At 37.4% G+C, this 24,531-nt stretch overlaps 1 long non-coding RNA gene across 4 annotated transcripts in view; it reads left to right on the forward strand.

Moving 5' to 3' along the window:
* LOC103879693 overlaps positions 1-24,531 on the forward strand; it is a 388,108-nt gene that overhangs the window by 360,777 nt on the left and 2,800 nt on the right. For all 4 annotated transcript variants that reach the window (XR_004180058.1, XR_001897354.3, XR_004180057.1 and 1 more), the window contains exons 6-7: positions 20,046-20,141; positions 22,602-22,708. This is a non-coding gene — a long non-coding RNA (uncharacterized LOC103879693). The remainder of the gene's footprint in view (positions 1-20,045; positions 20,142-22,601; positions 22,709-24,531) is intronic.

A 24,531-nucleotide genomic window follows, 5' to 3' on the forward strand; every position in this document is an offset into this window, starting at 1 on the left:
CATAATCTATTGCTCTTTGGAACTAGAAACCTTCTTATTTACTCTGGCCACTTACTTTCTTATTCAATGTCACCAAATCCCACTGATTTTAGTTCAAATCTTCATCATCAATCGAACCTTCTGCACTGATAGGTAAATTCCACTGCTAAGCAGTTCTAGTCCTTAGTAAGCTGCCTCACTTCTCAATGTCTTGTTTCCTCACCTCTTAAGTGGAGATGATAGTAAGTTCTTTCTCATTGGTTTATTATACGGATTAGGTGAAATAATGCAATAATATGCTTAGAAGAGTGCCTGGCACCTATTAAAATAAATTCTATTTATGACTATATTATCATAATTTGCTAGACTTTTAAAAATACCTTCCTTTATCACTGGCTTGGCGTCCGTGTTTGAATTGAAACTTGTCTTCCTGAATAAAACTAGGATTCTCTTTGTAAAACCGGGTTCTAATTATGCTACCATGGTCTAAAAGTCCTCAGTGGTTCCCATGCATGTATAGTAAAGTCTGAACTCTTACCAAGGTGAGCAGAATAATAAAAACTGAAATTATTGCTCCACTCTTATCTCTACATATCAGTCAACTTTTCACCAGGGATGTTGTTTACTTTTAGGACATGTGGACAGACAAGACTCATGCTATCACGAGTTTCATGCTGTGCTGGGACTACACTGCATCCTCATGTACTTTCTCGCATCTAAGCTTTTTCACAGTCCTCTTTCTGCCTTGAATATCCGCTCGCCTCCTTTCTGTGTCTGGTGTATGTGAACTCAACCTTCTAAGACCTATTTAGATGACCCCTTCATTTTGAAGCCTTTTCCATGATTCAAGTATAGGCAATTGTTTGGGCATTAGAGTTTCCACAGCACTTTAGATATATTTTTATTATGGCACTGAACACCCTGATCCATTCTTGCTTGTTTGTTCTTTACTTCCATTATCCTGCATTATAAATCCATTGAAAACAATGGCCTTGGCTGGGAGGAGGGTAAGGGTATGAGATGAATCTAGGCTATGCATTGTTCCAGATATTTTTCTTATGCTGTTCCATTTAATCCTCACAATTAGGCTATAAGAATTAATGAGCCCAAAGTAACTTTAGGAGGTTAAGTTACTTGTCACAGTTATGAAGTATAAAAATTCAAGCTAGTTGTGAACTAGGGAGGCAACTATTCTTTCAAAATTACTGAATGCATTGCATTGATAAACAGAGTTTTTTTGGATAATTGACATCTTTACTTGTCTTCACCAAAATCTAGCCTTTTTATCCTGATGATGAGAACACACATTTATAGTAACTCCTTCATACAGAGCAGAACTTTTTAATGTTCATCCTCAGAAATCCAGGATTGTACACATCTGCCTCTGAGCCCGCTTTGGAAAGTAGAAACTACAGCCTTTTTGGCTTTAATCCTCTTTAAGTGGAGAAACTATAGTCTCAAAGCCAACCACAAATAAATGATAAATCAATTTCTAATTTAATTCAAACTCAGTGTAAGTTATGCCAAACCATTGGGAAAGGCCAGAGGGTAAAATCAAAGGGTTGGGGAATGAAATTTTTTGACTTTCAATTTTACCCCAGACTTATTTGGAGCTCCAAAAACAGGGCAGCTGTATGGCGGAGGGAAAGTGACCACCTAGATCACCAGGGGGAGGAAGGAGGACAGCTGGAAGCTCATTCACCCAGACTCCACTTTTGATTTTTGGGGAACTTTCAGTATAAACTTAGCGGCCACAACTGAATGCAGTACATGTAGCTTTTGCAGCAGGGCAGATCATCTCTCTGGATCTATTTTCATGGTTTCTGCTTACTTTGCCATGGACAATCCTTCTCTTTAATAAATCTGATGTTGCTGAATAGGTGTTCAATTTCCCATCTCCCATCTGAGGCTAGCTCAGGAAGAGATTTATTCCTGTCTATGTGGTCAAGCAGCCCTGCAGACAGTGTCAATAGGAAAGGTCACCTGATGATTGGCTGCCACACAGCTAGTTCTTCAGGACATATCTGCTGCTGCTGCTACATTGAAATGTGTTCAGCACCTCTTCAGGGACAGAGGCATTAAAGTTAAATGTTACAGATGTGAACGGATGGCAGCGAGTAGTTGGGTTTGCAAAAGAGCTCTGACTCGGGATGAAAATGTTGCCTGTGGTGACAGAATTTATTTTCAAAGCAAAAGGAGTTTTTAAGGATAAAAAGAAAAGGAAATTAAGAAAGGAAACTTGCCTCCCTCTATAATCTGACCCCATCCTACCTGTCCAACCTTGTTTTTCCTAATGGAGATCCTCATCTCTGGTCTCCTCTCTGAAAGTCTGTATGCATTTCATATCTGGCTGAAAGGCCTCCTCCTCTGCCTCCTTTCTGTCCATAAGCTAAAGACTCAATGGGTATTGGTAACTTGATTTGTCATGCAATTCTTTGTTGTTGCTGTGGCTTTTTTTTTTTTTTTTCCAAAGTCAAGGCTATTGATTTTTTCTCATTTTAAATGCCTACCTTCCACAGAGCTTTCTTTATTATTAAAGTTATTATCATTTTTTAATGTGAAGATTTATGGGGTCACATGGCCCAGGAAAGATATAACTACCCAGGCCATGAGATTCATATCTTAGGACCCACTGAGATCCCATATTGCAAAAATAGCTAATAACATGCAACTGGAATTGGCAATTTATAGAATTTCCTTGTCAGCGCTGTAAGAGACCACTGATACAATCTTTTCTAACTGTCTGGTGTGATTAATGAGCAAATTCTTTTATGTCCAAAAGGAGATTATCTGCCCTTTATGAATAGGGTATACACTTGGTCTGATTTTCTAAAAATAGAGATGGTTAAAACTAAGAAACCCATAGACTGTTACCTAGGTATTTTTGTAATCAATACTTTAAATTTGTAAAGTTAATGATTGGGATTTTCCAAAATAGAGGTAAAATTATAGAGGAGTATACTGATAAATCTGAACCAAACTTGTTCAGAGTCCCAACAGTAAATATTAAAAGAAAGTCTCCATGGATAAGAAGTGAGTATCCATAAGTTTGAGAAGCTTGTACCATGGATACAACCAGAATTAATGGTGTTCCCAGCAGGATTCTTGTTTTTGAAAGTAGGTATGAGAATAAGGCTGGGGCCCAGTTCCAAAGAAGCCAGGATACATTCAGGTTTCACAGTAAGTATATAAATGCTCCAAGTAATAAGAAATACACCATTGCTAGGGATAAATTATGACAAGAACATTCATCAAGTTTGTAATTTCCACATAATCCCTACTTTATGTGCTGGCATAGTACAGTCCTAGACAATACATTGTATGGTGGCATATTCAATTTTACAGAAAAGACAAAGATGACTTTTTGACTTTGGTTAACCCAGTATTTCCCAAACTCATCTTTAACCATGGTTCTTTTGTGTGTGTGTGTGTGTGTGTGTGTGTGTGTGTGTGTGTGTGTGTGTGTATGATATGCCTATTAACCACTCACAGACTTGGCATGCAACTAAATCACTTTGGAAATGCAGATCTACAAGTCCTATGTTTTAACTGCCTTGTGGTCTGGACTGAGAAGGCTTAATGGCTTCAGCTATGGGGTTACAATGCACATGGGGCAAGGGACTAGGCAGACTGTGAGATGAACTGAGTAAAGGTATACCTGCAGAAATTCATATACCTCAGTATACATTGAAAAGGAGATATAAATAAGGGAAGTAAAGATGATGAGGAGAAAACAGTATTTCTCTATTGATAAACTGAATAGGTAAACCTGGTGGATGTAGTTGAATGTGGTAGGAAAGAAGGGTTGTTATTTTAAACATGGAATGGTAAGTATAAAATTGTATTAAAGGATAATCTACTGTGATGTCACATATGATGAACTGTAGGAAGAGAAGGTAGAAGATAAGGCAACTGAATGACTTGGTTGAACTAATAAAGCATGGAATGATATAGATCTGAAATTGGGTGATGACATTGTGAATGGAACCAAATGTAAGAAGGAATGAATAAAAGACCAGATATGGTATCTACCATGACAGTTGAAGAAAAAAGAGTTAAAAATTATTTTGCAATTTACACTTCCAGTGATGAGAGAAGTGTATTGGGGGAACCCACCCCCAGTATTTCAAAGTAGGTTTTTAAAATTTTTCCCTAAGTATTGGCTGGTCTGAGAAATAAAGAGAAAGAATACAAAGAGAGGAATTTTATAGCTGGTCCGCTGGGGGTGACATCACATATCAGAAGGTCCATGATGCCCACCTAAGCCACAAAACCAGCAGGTTTTTATTAAGGACTTCAAAAGGGGAGGGGTTGTACAAGCAAGGAGTAAGTCACAAAGATCACATGCTTCAAAGGGCAAAAAGGAGAACAAAGATCATGTACTTCTGCCAATAAAGATCACAAGGCAAAGGGCAAAGCAAAGATCACAAGGTAAAGGGTGGAATCAAAAACTCCTGATAAGGGTCTATGTTCAGCTATTCACGTATTGTCTTGATAAATATCTTAAACAACAGAAAACAGGGTTCGAGAGCAGAGAACTGGCCTGACCTCAAATTCACCAGGGTGAGGTTTTTTTCCCCACCCTAATAAGCCTGAGGGTACTGCAGGAGACCAGGGTGTATTTCAGTCTTTATCTCAACTGCATAAGACAGACACTCCCAGAGCAGCCATTTATAGACCTCTCCCTAGGAATGCAATTCTTTTTCCAGAGTATTAATTATCAATATTCTTTGCTAGAAAAAGAATTTAGCAATATCTCCTACTTGCACGTTCATTTGTAGGCTCTCTGCAAGAAGAAGAATATGGCTCTTTTTGCCTGACCCCGCAGGCAGACAGACCTTATGGTTGTCTTCCCTTGTTCCCTAAAAATTGCTGTTATTCTGTTCATTTTCAAGGTGCACTGATTTCATTTTGTTCAAACACACGTTTTACAATTAGTTTGTACAGTTAATGCAGTTATGGTGGTCCTGAGGTGACATACATCCTCAGCTTATGAAAATAACAGGATTAAAAGATTAAAGTAAGACAGGTGTAAGAAATTATAAGAATATTATTAGGGAAGTGATAAATGTCCATGAAATCGTCACAATTTACATTTCTCTGGCACGGCTCCAGCCAGTCCCTCCGTTTGGGGTCCCTGACTTCCTGCAACAGGAGTGGATGGTTTTCTAACAGAAATGATACTGTTCCACAGGCAACCAGAACTCGAAATCTCATATATAAGGAATGAAAAAAGGAAAAATCACATTTTTCTGAGGACATCAGCAAAGATAAATAAGTATGTTAGTAAACAAGTTCAGAGTAATAATTATAATTAAATGTCTGCAGCATCTATATAAAAGTGATACATAAGCAATGTTATGTGTTGGTTAAGATTATCCAAGGTTTTTCTTTTTTTTACTGTTACAAAATGTCTGTGTTGACCATATGTTTATGCCATGAAGTGGGAATTATAGCCAACTTCTTCTTTTTCTTCTTTTAGAGTAAACTTCTTTCTTTTTCATTTCTTGATATAGACCAAGGATGAAATTTGGCAATTGTTTTTGAACACATTCTTGTGCTTTTATGGGGTATAGCTTGAAACATGTCAGAGGGATGTACCATCTTTGCAATCTTTAAACAATAATGTTAGAAATATTTTCATCCACTTACACAATTAATAAGCTAAAAAATTTTGAATATAACTAAATTTCTCCAAATATTTAAACATTGATTGAAAACTTAATTAAATGTCATATAACTTCATATATCAGTTTCTCTTAAAAGCTTTAAACTGCTTAAAAGATTATAAAAGCTGATTTAGCTAAATTAATTTAAAAATTCCAGTAGTCATAATGGAATTATGACCATTTAATTTATTTGCCATAGAGAAGTTTTGATAAGAGGGTATCTGTCAGATGGGTGGGGATTTTGCTCTTTAGTATGTGGAGTAGTAGTATTTTTGCTCTTTAGTATGTGGAGGGCTCCCCAGGCATTGGTGAGAGAAGCTACACTCTGGGTCTTTTCCACATTGATAGTAAGCTTCTGAAGATACGTTAAGCTGGTTTTATGCTTAGACCCCAAAGTGGTGTGAAATCATTTAAAAAACTTAATTTAGTCAAATAATTAGTCGAGAATAGACTTTTCTTATGATTGTTAAGTATCTGATCATTTGCAGATATTTAACGTTTTCATTAAAAATAAATGCTCATTTAACTGAAGCACATTTATGTAAAACATAATTGAATGTATTGGCCTTCCTAAGAATGGATCTATAATTACAAATTGTATAAAATGAGAATGGTGAGTTAGAGAACAGATAAAAGCCCTTCTGCCAACAGATGCATAGTGAAAATTATTCCGAGATTGAAAATTACTATATATCCTGGCTCTCTTATCACTTCCTGGTTGCCTTTTGGTGTGAAACTTCAACATTCAGAGTCCTGATCCCTCATCTGTAAAATGAAATGATAGCTAATGTCTTACATGGTGGTAAGGGTGATTAAATTAGATAATAAATGTAATAGTACCTGCACAATGCAAGTCCATATGTTATCCTCTGCTTTGGGTAGCTAACATGTACAAGTATGACTAGATAATAATCATAACAGCTGATGAGACTTTATTTCTCCAAATTCAAGATGAACTTGAAGTGAATATGAATGGATAAGAACTATTTTATTATAACATAAGATGACTTCTATGGAGGGTGAATGGTCAGAAGTAACATCACTAATTCTTCTTGTTTTTTTAGGTGTCATAAACTTTCTAAGATAGTACCTTTCCTGAAGACTATGAGTTTCTGTGCACCCTAGGACCTCTATAGAAGTTAGATAATTCTTGATGAAGTTAAACAATCCTATTGTAAGAAACTCCTCAAATCAAGAGTAAATAAAAACAAGAGTAGCCTTAAAATTTACTGCAGAGTACATTAATACAGTCCAAATCTAAACATCTGCTCTTGCATTTCTGTGACTTTTCGTGCCATGCTGAAAATCTGGAATGGAAACTCTCATCCATCTTGGTGATTTCCTAGTGCCCTGAGGATGGTTTCATTTAAAAGCATTTGAAGATTTAAGTTCTTTCTGAGATGTGCTCTTGTTTTCAGGAATAAAAGTGGCATTATGATGAGTTACTACGAAGTCCCTATTCATTTACCAGTTTTAGGCTTCCGAAAATTAGCTGTCATTTTCAGCATTTAAATTCTTAAGCTTATAAAATGGACTTGTGTGGGACTCAATGATTAGTACTGTGTAGTTTACCTCCCACATACTTGCTGCTCTCCCTTTCACCTATGCATGCTGTCTTTTCTGCCTCAGATGCACTTCTGCAAAGGTTCAGACAATCATTGAGGTAGTAGAGAAAGGTCATGTAAAGTCCTTGAGGGTTTTGTCAGAACTTTGGCTTTTGCTTTGAATGACTTGAGGAATCATCAGATGTTTTTGAGCAGAAGAGTGAGATGATCTTCATTTAAAACTGAAACTCTGGTTACAATGTAAAGAACAGATGGTGAGGGACAAGGTTGGAAATAAAGACTAGTTGGGAAACTACTGAATTAGCCCAGCTGAGAGACAATAGTGGCTGAAGTTGGTATACTATGGAGATTCTGGATGTATTTCGGAGTTGGGGCCAAAAATACTGACAGATTGGATGTGAGAATGACTTGGAGATTAACATGATTAAAAATAATTTTGGACTAAGAAAACTGAAAAGAATGGAATTGTGGTGTACTGACAAGGGTATAACTGATGAAAACCAGGCCTTAAGAGGAGGATGTCAAGAGTTAGGATTTAGATGTGTTAAGTTTGAACTGCCTATTAGACATCCAAATAAGGCTGTCCTGTGTGTTTTGGATATGTCTGGAATTTGGAGGGTAAGGTACGTAAAGACGACAGGCAAGGGTGGGCAGGGTGCTATTTTATATAGGATTATAAGGGAAGACTTCTTTGCCAGTGTAACATGTAAGAACAGATTTGAAGAAAAGAAATAAATTAATAACTAGAACTATCAATCTGGGAGTTTTGGGTGATCTATGTAGTATTTTGTAGCCACTTGACTGGATGAGATTGCCTAGGCAGTTAGTGTAGGTACAGACTAAAGAAGTCCAAGGACAGAGCCATGGGACTCTCCCACATTTAGAGGTTGGAAAAATTAGAAGCAATCAACAGAGGAAGTTGAGGAGCAGTCAGTATAGTGTTAGGCAAACCATGAGGGAGTGATGTCCTAGAAACCAAGTGAAGAAAGTTTTTCCAGAAAGAAGGAGTAAAGCACTGTGACAAACACTACAGAGAAGTTATATGAGAACTGAGAAATGGAAATTAAATTGGGCAATGTAAAGATCATTGTGATTTTGATGGAATCTATTTCTGTGATCTGGGCTCAGCTTACGAGCCCAGGGAAAGCTTCTTGTTTCTGATTGTATATGATTCCTGATAATCATTATTCTTCATCTTTAGCTACTAGGTTATAAAGAATAGTTTTCTTTTACATCACTTAAAGGGATTAGAGTTGTGGGTACCCTTGGTAGACTAGTAATTTGATGCCCTTTCAAAATGATATTATTGAAATAGTTAAGATGAGAAGGAACTTATTTTAATGTACCATATAAATTGGCCCCCAGACAGCTACCCATCTAGCTCACTCCTTAACAGAGCTCTCACCCAAATGGCCACTCATAGTGACAGATGGTTGAAGTAGTATATAAAGGCATGGGAGGTGGAAGGAGCAATGGGCCAATAATCAAGAGATGTGAGCCCTGGCCTGGGCCCTGTCACTGCCCAACTCTTCTATCTGCAACTATTAGCAAGTTATTTGATCTTTATGGATAGTACTCTTCTTAGAATTGAATTAAATAATCTTTAATATCATCTTTAAATTCTAAAAAGAAGGCACTTTCATTATCAATCATATACGCATATTATTGAAAGAGATGTAGCTACAGGAAGAGGGGAAATAACACACTGAAGAAAAATGCTGAATGTCTCTTATATCTAAAATGAATGCTGGGCCCATCTTCCCAGCTGCTGCCAGCCCAGAACACCTGAGAAACATTAGTTCATTTAGCAGAGAGCTTTACATCACCTCCAGGTGTTCATTGTGAATCCCCTCTGAGATTGTTCTAGTAAGAATGTCTTGGGCTCTTTCTGGGAGAGAGAAGAGTCTCTGTCCCTAGGTTATTCTTGCCTGGAAGGCTAGTTTTAAAGTTAATAGAAAGATTTTCCAGATGCAGCAGTCTCTGGTTTTTCTGACTGTCTATGCAGTTCTAGGTGTGGAACTATATATTCCTGCATCTTTCACCTCAGTCTGCTGCTGACTGCTCAGAGTGACCTAAAGGCTTGCATCCCACTCCTGGCCAAGCTGATCGAAACACTAATTTTAGTTATGACATGAGCCAGTTATGGCATAAACAATCCTTTATCCACAAAGTATATTTAAATCTCCTGAGGATGACTATATGCTAACTTCATAACCTAGAGAGGGCAACAATACATGCTGTGTAAACACATCACATTGTAATGAATCGAACTGAATTTATTAGAATCCATTATGTCCCTCAGGACCAGAAATGTTCTGGCTAAGAAGCAAGAGTCACATAGGTGATTTTGCCAGACCCTAGCACAAATAGAAATCAAATAATTTGTGCGAATTGAACTGTTAAACTGAATTTCTTCCATGGAGACCTATTTTATGTCTTAATTGGCTCAAAATAAATGTATTACATCATTGTCTCGGTAAAGATTCTTTGTTAATGTCTACTTTTCCTTATGCCCTATTCTATCCAAACACATATGATTCTTGCCCATGCATTTAGCAAATATGAGAATTGACCATTTTCAATTGTTTTGGCATTCATGAGGATGTTGATAAAGGTAGGGGTTGGGGGCAGAGCTGATTCTTTAATGATTTTCTGCAAATGAACGTTGGCTAAGTTACAACAGAATTAATGTGAAATTAAATATTACAGTAAGGCTATTATCAAAAGAGGTCACGGTGATGAATGGCATATTTAAATGAGACCACCAGAAGGAATTAGAGCTGAAGCCTATTAATCCCAGTCAGTCTGCAAGACTCCATTTTTATGTAGATTAAGCTATATTTCAGGTTGATAAATCATCATGACGTACTCTGTGACAAGAGCCAAATTTCTTTCCCTTTCTTTATTTCTGTGTGGTTAGGGCTACAGCTGGGTGGATACAGTTTAGTGAGAACTTCCCTGTAATGGGCAGCACTGATTGAGATGAGTGGCAGATGATGATTTAGTTCATATTGTTGGACCTCTGGTTTGACTTCCTTTCCTTTTAGCCAGTGAATTTGGAGCTGCCAATAATTGCGGAATTATTTATGTGTTTTTTCTTGTGTGTGTGTGTTGGCACTGTGTGCTGTTCTTATTCCTGCTGCTTTTCCTTAGAAATCCAGTTGCACTTCCCAGATTTTCTTTTTCTCTTTGGAAAACTTGGTGCAATTAATGTATTTTCCCTTCCTTAAATTAAGTGAAATTTAATAAAATATTTCTGGAAAAACTGGTGTGCTTTATTTTTAGGTTCCAATTAAACCACTGTAAACATAACACAGATAAAGTCCATGTTACTCGCCCAACTGAAAATGGTTGCTCCAGAACATGTGATGGAAATGGGATGATGGATAACACAGCTGGGAGCGAGGGCACCTAGCTTAGCCCTACACTAACCAGCCCTCTGACCTTGGACAAATCACTAAAATTAAAACATACAGCATAGTACATTGTGCATGATAGGTTCTCAATGAATATTTAGTATTAGGTGGAGTGTACTGAACTCCTCTAATTCCAGACTTCCTTCTAAATTAAGCATCATATCTTGCATGGATGGAAAATGTGACAGCTGCAATTGACCCACCTGCCTACAAAAATGAGCCTGCTGGTTCTCACTGGTCTCGACAGATTCACGGTATGAACAACTTCCTAGCTTAATTTAGCATTATTTCGATTTTTAAAGTTTTTGAGAATACTTTAATCTCTTTTATAGTAGTAGTCCCTGCAGCCTAGGAAGAACAGGCATTGTTATTCACCTGAGGAAGAACCAGAGCAGCAGATATTTGTGGCTTCTCCAAACGGAAGCACAATTCTAGTGCTTCAGCTCTCCTGAAGTACAAGAACTCTGATCCCCAATGTATAGGGCTGTGTACTGTCCTGTGCTGCTACTAACCCAGGTTGTAACTGTTTCCTTGCAAAACAACTTGGGGGGTAATATTATTTCATGAGAAAAAAAAAACGTGGTCAATGAGAATTAATTACCTTTTGGTCCTGAGGGCCATGGACATCTGAGAGGGGTTGAAATTGGGGTTTGCCACGGTATTCCTTACCATCATTGTTGCTTGGGTGTGCTTCTTGTCATTTACCATACCTCTAACTGACCCATTGAGCAGTGAATGGGCTGGGGAAGGCAGGAAACTGGCTTGTTCCCCAGAAGCATCACATTGTGGTTGTAGCATGACCCAGTTATGTCATGAGCAGCATGTCTCACAGAGGGAAATAGCTTGGAGCCTGGCCAGGGCAGGAGAGAAGCCACATGGTCGGTGAGTACTGGATGCTCTCTCTGTGGCAGGAAGCAGCCTCCTAGCTGTGTGCCATCTTGGGAGCTTGCAATATTGCCAAAACAAAGTAAGGGCCTTCTTGTTTATAGAGGTAACTTTATAAGGACTGTTGTAATTCTCCACTAAATATATATGACCTTCACCTGATATGGGTATCTGAGATTCCCTTGTTGGAGAACAAAGACTTTTGATTCTATTGCTGGAGTCTAGGCATAGAGTGCAAAACCCCTGGTACAGAGAACATGTTGAGTTTAAAGTTATTCACATCAGGGAAGTGTACATGACTGATTGCACTAATTTCAGAAGGAGGGTGAAAGCTGGGATTCTCATGCATGTAAACACACACACACACACAGACACACACACTTCTACATACTCTTGTTTTTCTTAAGCTGTTTCCTCTGCCTAGAATCTTACTATGCCTAATTTCTAGTCATCTCTCCAGACAGGGCTCAGAGCTTACCCACCTTGTGATGTCTTCCTTCTTTCCCATCTTGTTGCCTGGTTTGACTTTACCCTCTTCCTCTGGGCTTCTACTGTACCCCATGCATGTTTCTACTGTGGCATGTATTATGCTATATTTTCATACATGATTTTTCTCAAGCATGTTCACAGATGTACCTTTATAGAAAGCATTCTTTTTTGTTTAAGTTTTGAGACTGTATTTGACTTATTAAATTTAAAAATGTAAAAATCTACTTCTGGGAACATAATTTTTAGAGTTAATGGAAAGGAACACGAGACATCTATATATTCATTAACTGAAATCAATTTTATTGTCCTTCCTAGATTTCATAATAAGGTTTTCATAACATCCTGGATATTGATAAGATTCAGGTCCCAGCGTTCCCATGCTACTCTGAGCCATTTGCTTATGTCTTGCACCCGTATGATGCAAGGAGTCATGTCTCACATGAGGGGAACTCATGAAGACTTGTCAGTGGGACAGAACGACCCTCCAACCTGAGAGCAAGGTTCTCTTTTACTCCAGTGTCAGAGGTTGCTTGGTTCTCTAAAGAGATTCAGCTGGACTTCTAGACAGTTTGTTGGAACACAATTGAAATTAGAAACATTTGGAATATAGCTATGCAGTGATATGTGTAGGGAAGAGATAGCTGTTGAGATGCTTATGGGTGAGGTAGCTGTTCCTCTGAAAGAGTAAGGAAAAGGAGCAGCCATGGGGATGGGGAGGCAAATTCAGCCTCACACAGAAGCCATTATTCTGTCCCTTCACAATTATAACTGTGATACCCACTGTCCTAATGAGTCAGCTGAGTCTCTGTCCTGCAAGTTCATAGATTTGACTTCCTCATGCCTGGGTACCAAGGCATTCTCAAATTGTGATTCTAAAATTCCTAGGAGTTCAAGGCTTAACCCTGATCACATCACCAGTGCTAAATTAACATGACATGATTGATTCTTCTAGACCTCTGCCCTTACTCTAAACCTAGCTATTCCACTAGCCAACCCATCACACTACTGTCTCCTCTAGCAGATGATTCGTACTCCACTCACTGATATTATTCTAGAATGTTGTGGAGAGGAGATCTTTAGCTCAAATATAGGAACTAAAAAAGTCCCATTGTTGGTCCTCATGTCACTTGTCTGTCTACATGCATCAATTTTAGAAGTCCAAATCTTACTTGGCTCTGAGTCTTTGTTCCCTCACTTCCTTAACTGAACTTCTGATCTGTGTCTTAGCTCACTTTCTGGACATGATATCTGGCCTATCTGACATACAGGATTTTTATAAACTCATGTAAATATCATTAGAAACTAGTAAAGGAGAGAGAGAATTGGTGAGAAGAGTGGGTCTCACAGTCTGGAAACTAATTTTCAATTGGCTACCATAGTTCCTTGATTCTGAAAAGCACACTTGTTTTCTACAATTGTGTATCTCTGAAATCAAGGTGTCCTGTAAATAATAATTAAATCTAATGCAGAAAGTATCTTTTCTTTCTGAAAAACTTTTAGTGCATCAGTGTGTTGAATCTGTGCTGAAATCTAAGAATGAAGAATGAAGGAAGTATTATATACCTGCAAGTATTTTGGTTATGTTGATTTGCTAGCCCTAAGGGCATTAAGGTATGTGGTACAGCTAGGAAAACTGAGATGAGTAAAGAGAAGAAAATCAGGGATCAGCCAGGGAGCATAAGGCTAGTTTTTCATTTTGACCTCCAATTCTTTCTTAATTATTTGCTCTGAGCATGTGAGCCTCCTTCCTGGATCTTGCATGCCTCAGGCTGCTTCTTTGTCTTTGTGGTTGAGGTTAGTGGAGGCTGTGTCTGAATTTAATATCCTGCTTTCTTATAGTGAGCTGATCCTTTCAAGGCACAGGTAATTCAGCAACACCTAAAATATGATTTGCCTTTGTGGGGGTTGGCGGTAGAGTTCCTATATACCAGAGCAAGTGCTTTATGGGTGTGTACAGTTTATAATTTAATTCTCAGAACAAACCTATGAAGTGGTAACTATTTTCTCAATTTTACATGTAAGGGCAGCAGGTCTAAAGATGCTCAGTACATTACCTGTTTTTGACCCAAGGAATTTTCAAAGAATTTAATGATGTTAGTCTCTGAAATCCATTTTATGGTCATTATCCTGACCCTCAATAGACCTTTATAGCACCTTAATTGGATATAGTGAAGATGAATATGTTCGCAGTCTCTCCCACATATGCATGACACATACACACACACACACACACACACACACACACACACACAATTTATCAGCAAATTTATTGAGAAAAATTTAGGTCTGGAGACAGGAGGTAGGGATACGAAAGTACCTGGTACATAGATATGGAGAAAGGAATTGAGTGCAGGCCAGAGAGCCTGCAATCTTCAGTACTGAGTCAGAACAGCTGTGTGCACACAGGATCGGAAGCCATTGCAATGCTGAAAACTGAGGAACAAGAAAGGATCCTGGGAGGTCATCTAATATCTTTCCTGTTTTCAGACAGTTCCAGATTTAAGCTATTCTGAAAGCATTTATGTGGAATTTGAAATGAAATGTAGCTGCTTAGTCTTTAATAGAAGACAAACAAAATGCAGGAACTTGTGGGTCGATTCTGAACAAGGTATCTTTTTTTAATGCATCACACTGGTGGGTGAACACATATTTGAAAGGGCTTAGAATGCACACAAAGGCTCTGTGCTTTGACCTTGACTAATGTCAGAGAATGCAAATCCCCACAGTAAGAAACTACCACCCAGAATTATAAATAAAAAGGAAATGAGAAATAAATGAGCTACATTTTGGTATTTTGTGACAAATTCCCCAGATTGATTAGAAGAAAACCACACAAACCGGTCCTGGAATGTTGAGATCCATAACATGTGTATAAAATGCAAAAGTCAAGCTTCTTAATACTTCTTTACGGGCTGCTTCTCTAAGGACTGCTTCTCCATGGGGTTGTCCCCCCAAAAAGTGTGTTTTGGGAAGTAAAAGAGAATCTTCACTCTAAGATCTTAGTTCTGCAGTGCTTAAATCCTTCTCACAGTGACAAACAGAGACCATAAATGATGCTTTTGAAGTTAGGTTTAATCTAAGAAAAGATTCTTAAGCTTTTAATAAGACTCTGGATAGAATAGCTGGATCAGGATTTTTTTTTTTTTTTTTTTTTTTTTGTATATCATCTGAACGTCACTGAACAAAGCATTTGGAGACAGAGGAAGTGTAGGGCATTATTAACTGGAGGAAAAGTGATGACTTTTCCCTTTTTGTTCATTCTTAATAAATTATGTGCTTTCAGCTAAAATAAATGGGCTCAGGATTCATAACCATTTCACACTTCATGTTAACTCTTTTTTGTTGTTCCTCAGCTCCCTATGAGCCAAGTTCTTTATGAAGACTTGCTTTTATTACCTGAATTAATCTAGAGTTCTAGGTAGTAAGGATTATCCCCTGAAACCATGAATGAGAAAATGGATATAGGTGAGGTGCTTTTCCTCTGCTGCTTATCATAATTTACACTGATCTGGATTGCAAGTTTTAGGGGAGAATTTGTTCAGTTGTGTATTGGTAGATGTTTAACAACTGGCTCTCCAGAAAAGAAAAATAAATAAATAAAAAGAGAAAAAAATCCCCACTGATAACCGTGTTTGGCCATTTCCTTGGTATAAATACTCTCACCAGTGTTGAATTAACCTACCAGTGCTTTAATAACTGGCCAAACTTTGCCAATTGAGAATTGTTAGAACTGACTTTGACCTTTCATTACCTCTTTTAGTTTTGCTTCTCAAAATTCTCTCAATTAAAATTTGAAAGATCATTCCAATAAGCGGAAACCACCACCGCCATCACCACCACCACACTACATTAAGTCAAGCAAAATCACTATGTACCCATAGGTATGTGCAATTATCACGTCACCTACAATTTTTAAAAAATAAAACATGCAAAAAAAAAGTCAAACTGAATATTGAACCTTGCAACACATCACTAGGGAATACAGTATGTCTTATTTAAACTTGCCTATAAGTTTTTGGATATACTGTATGTTATAGAAACTTAACTCTTGTTTATATCAATTAACCCTATGGTAAAATTGTTTCTTTAATGCAGTACATTGTTTCCCTTGAAGTCAAACTTTTCAAAAACCTATTGACAATATTAAGTGAGGACTCACTGTATACCCTAGTTTACTTTTATGTCTATTTAAGGGCCACAGAGAGTATCAAAAATATAAGCCCAGTCCTCACTTCTGGATGGCTGTGAATAATAAAACATATCCTCTTCTTTATTTTTTTTTAAGTTCAAGCAATTTTTACATAAACAAAAGTGATTTATTGCCTTTAACCAAAAGTCTGTATTTTGGCAGGAATATTGAGTTCATCGTTGTACAGTTCTAACCCCTGAGTGCCTGCTTACTCTGCCTGAAATACTCCCTTGCACTTTCTGCCTGTCACAGATGACTCTTCTTCTTGGTCATCAGCCAAAAAAGAACACAAGATGCTTAGCTGGTGAAGTAACCTGTTGATTTTAGCTTTGACCTTTTAAACCTCAGTTAGTTTTTATTATTTGGTTTGTTCAGGAATAGGGCAACATTCTTGATGACCATACACTCAGTGGTCAGCTAGGGCAATAACATTGATGCTCCTGTAATTGCCAAGCAATGCAAAGGAAGTGATAAAGAATACTCATGGCTAGACTTCAGGCAGCTAGGGCAGGAGGGTACAGTTTGGAAATGATGGCTGCTTGGTTCGTGTTAGCACAAGAGTCAGGCAGAAGAGCATTTAGGGAGAAATTAGAGGAATAAGATTGCATGTGTCAGTCCAGGATAACATAGTCTAGATAAACTTTGTATCTCTAGTCCTAATTATTAACTTAATGGCTTTACATTATCTCTTTGGCTTAGAAACCTGGTTATTTCCATGGAAACAGGGCTAAAATATCAGGGCATAAATAAGGAGAGTCTATATGTGTTATCCTGATAGGATGGTATATGAGTTTATTCTTGCATTGCTATAAAGAACTACCCAAGACTAGAGAGTTTATATAAAAAAAGAGGTTTAATTGATTCACAGTTCTGCAGACTGTATAGGAAGCACAGTTGGGAAGGCCTCAGGAAACTTCCAATCATGGCAGAAGTTGAAGGGGAAGCAGGCATGTCTTACATGGCTGGAGAAGAAGGAAGAAAGGGAGGGGAGAGGTGTCATACACTTTTAAACAACCAGATTGTATGAGAACTCACTCACTATCATGAGAACAGCAAGGGAGAAGTCCACCCTTGTGATCTACATTATCTCCCACCGGGCCCCTTCTTCAACACTGGGGATCACAATTTGACATGAGATTTGGTTGAGGACACAAATTCAAACCATATATTTGCAACCCTGCCCCTTCCCAAATCTCATGCCCTTCTCACACTGCAGAATGCAATCAACCCTTCTCAACAGTCCCCCAAGTCTTAACTCATCTCATTATCAGTATTAACACAGAAGTCCACAGTCCAAATTCTCATCTGAGACAAGGCAAGTCCCTTCTGCCTGTGAGACTGTAAAAATCAAAAACAAACAAGTTAATACAAGATCAATGAAGGCACAGTGATTGGCTAAATACTCTCATTCCAAAAGGGAGAAATAGACCAAAACAAAGGGATACAAGCCCCATGCAAATCTGAAACCCAGCAAGGCAGTCATTAAATATTAAATCTCCAAAATAATCTCCTTTGACTCCATGTCTCACACCCATGTCACACTGATGCAAGGGGTGGGCTCCCAAGGACTTTTGCAGCTCTGTCCCTGTGACTGTGCAGGGTATGGCCCCTGCAGCTGTTTTCAAAGGCTGGAATTTAGTGTCTGTGTCTTTTCTAGGTGCATGGGGCAAGCTGTTGGTGGATCTACCATTTTGGGGTCTGGAGGATAGTGACCTTCTTCTCACAGCTCCTCTAGGCAATTCCCTAGTGGGGACTTTGTGTTGGGGCTTCAACCCTACATTTTTGCCTCACACTGCCCTACTAGAGATTTTCCATGAGGGCTCCATCCCTGCAGCAGACTTCTGCCTGGATATCCAGGTTTTTCCTTTCATCATCTGAAATCTAGTTGGAAGCTCCCAAGCCTCAACTTTTGCCCTCTGCCCGCTCACAGGCTTAACACCACGTGAAGGCTGCCAAGGCTTATGGTTTGCACCATCTGGAGAAGAAGTCTGAGGCATATCTAGGGCTGTTTTAGCAATAGTTGGAGTTGGAGCAGCTGGGTCACAAAGAGCAGTGTCCTGAGGTTGCACAGGGCAGCAGGGCTATAGGCCTGTCCCTGGAAACCATTCTTCCCTCCTAGGCCTCCAGGCCTGTGATGGGAGGGGCTTCCACAAAGGTCTCTGAAATGCCTTCAAGGCATTTTCCCCATTGTCTTGGCTATTAACATTCAGCTCCTCTTTACTTATGCAAATTTCTGAAGTGACTTGAATTCCTCTCCCAAACATGGGGAGAGGAATTCTACATGGTCAGACTGAAAATTTCCTAAGCTTTTATTCCCTGTTTTCCTTTGAAATATAAGTTCCAGTTTTAGCTAACCTCTTTGCTTATGTATATGACCACACATGAAGCAATCACACCAAATCTTGAATGCTTTGCTGTTTAGATTTTTTTTCTACCTGGTACCCTAAATCACCACTCTTGAGTTCAAAGTTCCACAGGTTCCTTGAGCAGGAGCAGAATGCCACCAGTCTCTTTGCTAAAGCTTAGCAAGAGTTTCTTTTACTCCAGGTCCCAATAAGTTCCTCATCTCCATCTGAGACAACCTCAGCCTGGACTTCAATGTCCATGTCACTCTGAGCACTTTGGTCAAAACAATTTAACAAATCTCTAGGAAGTTCCAAACTTTCCCTCATATTCCTGTCTTCTTCTGAGCCTTCCAAACTGTTTGAACCTCTGTCTGTTGTCCAGTTCCAAAGTTGCTTTCACATTTACAGTTATTTTTACAGCAATACCCCACTTTCTAGTATGAATTTTCTGTATTGATCTGTTCTCACATTGCTGTAAATAACTAACTGAGACTGAGTAATTTATAAAGAAAAGAGGTTTAATTGATTCACAGTTCTGCAGGCTGTACAGGAAGCACAGCTTGGGAGGCCTCAGGAAACTTACAATCATGGCAGAAGGTGAAGGGGAAGTAAGCATGTCTTACATGGCCAGAGAAGGAGGAAGAGAGAGAGGGGAGTGGTGCCACACACTTTGAAGCAACAAAATCTTGTGAGAACTCACTATCATGAGAACAGCAAGGAGGATGTCTGCCCCCATGATCCAATCACCTCCTACGAGCCCCCTCCTCCAATATTGAGGATTACAATTCAACATGTGATTTCGGCAGAAACACAAATTCAAACTATATCAGGTGACCAACTTGTTCCTGTTTGTCTATAAAAATGGAAAATATTTTTCCACATCCTCTCCAGCACGTGTTGTTTCCTGACTTTTTAATGATCGCCATTCTAACTGGTGTGAGATGGTATCTCATTGTGGTTTTGATTTGCATTTCTCTGATGGCAAGTGATGATGAGCATTTTTTCATGTGTCTGTTGGTTGTATGAATGTCTTCTTTTGAGAAGTGTCTGTTCATATCCTTTGCCCACTTTTTGATGGGGTTGTTTGTTTTTTTCTTGTAAATTTGTTTGAGTTCTTTGTAGGTTCTGGATATTAGCCCTTTGTCAGATGAGTAGATTGCAAAAATTTTCTCCCATTCTCTAGGTTGCCTGTTCACTCTGATAGTAGTTTCTTTTGCTTTGCAGAAGCTCTTTAGTTTAATGAGATCCCATTTGTCAATTTTGGCTTTTGCTGCCATTGCTTTTGGTGTTTTAGACATGAAGTCTTTGCCCATGCCTATGTCCTGAATGGTACTTGACGAGTTGATGGGTGCAGCACACCAACATGGCACAAGTATACATATGTAACAAACCTGCACGTTATGCACAGGTACCCTAGAACTTAAAGTATAATAATAATAAATAAATAAATAAATAAATAAATAAATAAATAAATAAGTAAGTAATGGAAAATATTTTTCCCATTTTAGAACTGAAAACACCTTGTTCTGGAAATGCTCTCCATTCACAGGAAAACAGGAACAGTTGATACCCTAGATCCTGAGCATTCAGATCACATTCCCATAGTAAGTGTATGTTTGCATGTGCATGTGTGCACTTATTGAATCAGATTTATAAACTACTATATGACACATCCATCAATTAACATTTTGGGGTGTACAATTGTTTAATCAGATATTATCTATATGTTTATGCCATAATTAAGTCCATAAATTTTCAACTTGTCAAAAAATATGTCATGAGGGACTTGTTTTTCTGACATCAGGATATAATAAATCAATATATCAGTTGTGCCATTGCAACAGACACATTAAAAATGACATAAATGTCATAAAATAATATTTTTGAAAATTTGACAGAAATTAATATTAAACTCTCTGTTCAATAGAATATAGAACCTCCTAGGCCTATAGGCCTCTTTTCAATTTGCTATCATTTACTTTTTACTTTACTATCAGTTTTGTGCTTTTAAAGAATACGTGGCTTTGCAATTTAGGCAGAACTTGTGTTAAATCTTGTATCTTCCACTTGTACAAGTCATAACCTCTATTTCAAACCATTCTATCTTTCATTTCCTCTATAAAGTTGTGCTTTTTTGAAGACATATTTAATTGAGATAATACATGTAAAAGGTTTGATCCATAGTATATGTTCAATAAACATTAGTTTACTTCCTTCATTTTTAAAAAGCTAGTACCATGTTTGGCCATATCCTGTTTTGTAATCTTCTCATAATTCTTTTGTAATAATTGACGATGGTTTTGTAAAAATATAGGTCAGCTAGTGATATGACAGATAGGACAGTAATTTATAAAGCAAAACTTTTATTCTCATAACACTAGTGCATAAAATACTAATAACAAATGTATCTGATTACTGCCCAATGTGAGACTAAGGATTGAATACTATTCTGTGCTCTTTCATTTTCATTCTGAAAATGAAAACATTTACTTGAGATGTGAATATGCTTTTGATGACAATAATGAATCCTTTCTTTCATGTTCATACTAAACTATTTTTTAATATTATTTAAATACTGGTGCATCTTAACAAGCTGACTCTAATTACAGTACACTAAGTCAAGGTACCAGCCCCTGATTGATTAATTACTTGGTTGACTTGACTGAAGTTTGTCAAAGTTAACTCTCAGTATATTTGTAGAGCCAGTAATGAAAATGAGTGGGGGATACTAAATACAAATACTAAATAAAATAAGATATTAAAGATATGTTTAGTTTATACAAACTTCTCATTTTAAAGAAGAAACAAAAAAGTAAGTGTCAGAAGGAGCAGTTCCAAAATCACACAGAGATTTAGCAACAATTAGGAAAAAAATTAAGAATCTTGGCATCCTAATCAACACTGTCTCCACAACATTTTATATTTTATAAAAGAGATTCAGTGAGAAGCTTGAAAACAATGTCTTTTTTTTCCAATATTCAGAACACATAAATTTTTTTCAAGAAAATATGTATTCTAAAATTATCAAATACAGGGTCACTAATTAGCAGAGTGGAAGGAAACAACTACATTCTCGTTGGAACAGAGTTACTCTACTAATTGGGTTTTAGGGGTTGTTGCCCTGGCCAATTGACTGCTAACCCCTGCAGACAATGGTATTATGTGATAGGTATCTATTCTTACTCCGTGTCCAGTTACATTAATTGACTGATGTTGATAAATCTTTATTTAATCACATCACAAGAAATAAGAAAAATGGTCTATTTTAGAATATCAGAATAAGAGCCTTTTCCCAATGCAAACCAAGAGGATTGTAGCTCAAAATATCTATCATTATCTTAAAAAGTGATCTTCTTAATGAATATTGTAATTGAATTTAGTACCAATAACCAGAAGAAAATTATACAAATTTAGTTATTAAAGGAGATTATGTTTACATTCTCCAAGAGAGTTGTGCAAAGTTGCAATGAGAACTAAGAAAATACAGAGAGAAGAAAAAAGGATGCATTACTGAAATTCTCAATAGAAAAAAAATAGACCAACCTGGACCTGAGAAGAACAAGATGAAGGCTGAGGGACCCATGAGAAGGATGGCGTTGGGGGGATGTTGGTGAAATTCACCAAAAAAATGGATTTTGGGAGGCAGAGCAGCTTATTTGAAAAGGTTGGGTCATAAGGAGTATGTATTTTAGATGTGTTAAAATCTTATCACATGAAGTTACATAAACATATTACTGAGGTGGGAAAGTTCAGTAGACAGTATAAGTCATGGGCATTGAGATTAAGGTAGAGAATGCAGTTGCAGCAATATCTTCCAGAGTCATTGATATTTGCATGATACCATATTCCCACCATGTATCAAACCATGTATGTTATAATAAATTACCTTGTCCAGACTCTCCAGGGATTTGCTCATACTTCAGTAGAGGAAGCAGACAAATCAGTGAAAATAGAGAGTGATAAAAATCATGATAAAATAATATATAAATGTCCTCTGGGATCCAAAGGGAGAAATTGCCTCTAATTTGATATTAGAATGGAGCATAGAAATTTGTTCATTGCAGAGTGGTGGAAGAGCAGACCGGGGAGAAGACCAGAGTTGGTAAAGCCATGGAGGTGGAAAAGAAAACACAAGATTTTGAAGGAGCTTATTATGGATTCATCATGGATGGTAAAGAGTAAATCAAATAACATGAACTGAAGAGATAGCCAGTAGTACCTTGTGAAAGTTGTTGTTAGTCCTATAAAGAATTTGAACTTGTTTTTGTTGGGGCAATCATTAAATCATTTTCATCAGAGAAGTGACATGATCAGATTTGCATCTCAGGAAGTTCAGTTAGGCTTTATGAGAAATGAACTAGAGGGAAACAAGCAGAAATTAGAAAGACTAGACAAGAGACCATTGCAAAAATCTAGGCAGGTGGTGATGATGGCTTGAAACAAGAATTTTGATAGTTATTTAGGGGGTAGAATTAGTAGACTAGGTGAATGAATGAATATAAAGACCAGAGAATAATAATAATTCACATCTAACACACAGGTTGTGGCATGATGGGGTCATTCATCGAGATAGTGATAACAAGTAACCAAGTAAAGAAAGAAGGATGTGATCTTGAACATACTGAGTTTGAGGTACTCATGAGAATCACGAGTTATTACCTTGACATATGCATTTGGAACAAAGTAGAAAGGCATGAGATGAAGTAAAGACTAGGACTTATTACTAAGCTTTAGTTTTTAGGGTTTTTTAAAAGCCTCAAAAGTAAATTAAATCTACTATGAAGAGCATGAAGAATGAGGAAAGAAGAGGTCTTCATGCAAAACCCCGAGAAACCCTAACATTATAGGCAAAAGTAGAGAAACATAACCTGTAATGGATTTAGAGGAGCCATCTATGTAGGAAGAAAACCAGAGACATGTGGTGGTACAAACTTGAATGTAGATAAAGTGGACAGTTGACTCTACTTTGAGGTGGAATAATATTGGGTAGATGTAATAAAGGAAATCAGGGGCAAAAATTTAAAAATTATGGTAAGATTGTTGCAGTGATCAGAAAATGGTAGCTAAGAGAGCCAAAGAAAGACAGACATGAGGCAATAAAAAAAAAGTGTCAAATCCCAGAAATTCTCAATAATGTCAAGATATAGGTAAAGAGAGTAACAGAGTATAAGAAAGATAAATATTGTGGTAAAGAGTTTTTTTCATATATATGCATTTAAAATTTCTACAAATAATGTATACAGACATTCTTATTGAAAGCAATTCAGGACATACAGAACTACAAAGGATGAAACATTAAAATGTCTCCTTATTGTCCTCATTATTAACCTTTTTCCCAAAGAAATCACTCTCAGCACTTTATCCTTTTGGAAAATTTCTATACATTTATACATACACACAGCTGTAAATGTTTTATTTGCACAAAAATGGATTGTAATATCCTGATAAAAGTCCATTAAGGTACATTGTTAATTGACTTTTTTCATTTAACAATATGTTTCAGTAAACTTTCATATCAGTATATTTTTATCTACCTTATTCGTATAAATAATTGCATGATATCCTGTATTATGCAATGCCAATAATTTAGCCATTTCCTATTATTGGGCAATTAAGTTATTTGAGAACTGAATTTAAATGAAATGTTTCAGAAGTAAAATAACACTGGGTAGTAGCAATGTTTGGGGTGAGGGCAGTGAGTGGATGGCAGAAATAGGGTGGGGGAGGCATTGGTGATAAAAACACATAGAGGAAGTTACCAGTTGTTCAGTGGCTTAAAACAAGGGGTACTGAGGGCACCTGGGGTGAAGACAGAAATGGAGCTGGGCCAAAGGGTGGTATGCTCTACACTAAAGGAAGCAATGGAGAAGGATGAATGACCAGGCGTATGATAGATATTAATGATGAGGAGGTATTCAAATTATATGATTAGGTAAAAAGAGCTGCAAGAGTTATTTTTCTTTGTTATTTTTCTTACTAAGGTCTAAATAGAAA

This window comes from Papio anubis, chromosome 19 (assembly GCF_008728515.1).
Source record: "Papio anubis isolate 15944 chromosome 19, Panubis1.0, whole genome shotgun sequence".
NCBI classification, from domain to species: Eukaryota; Metazoa; Chordata; class Mammalia; order Primates; family Cercopithecidae; genus Papio; species Papio anubis.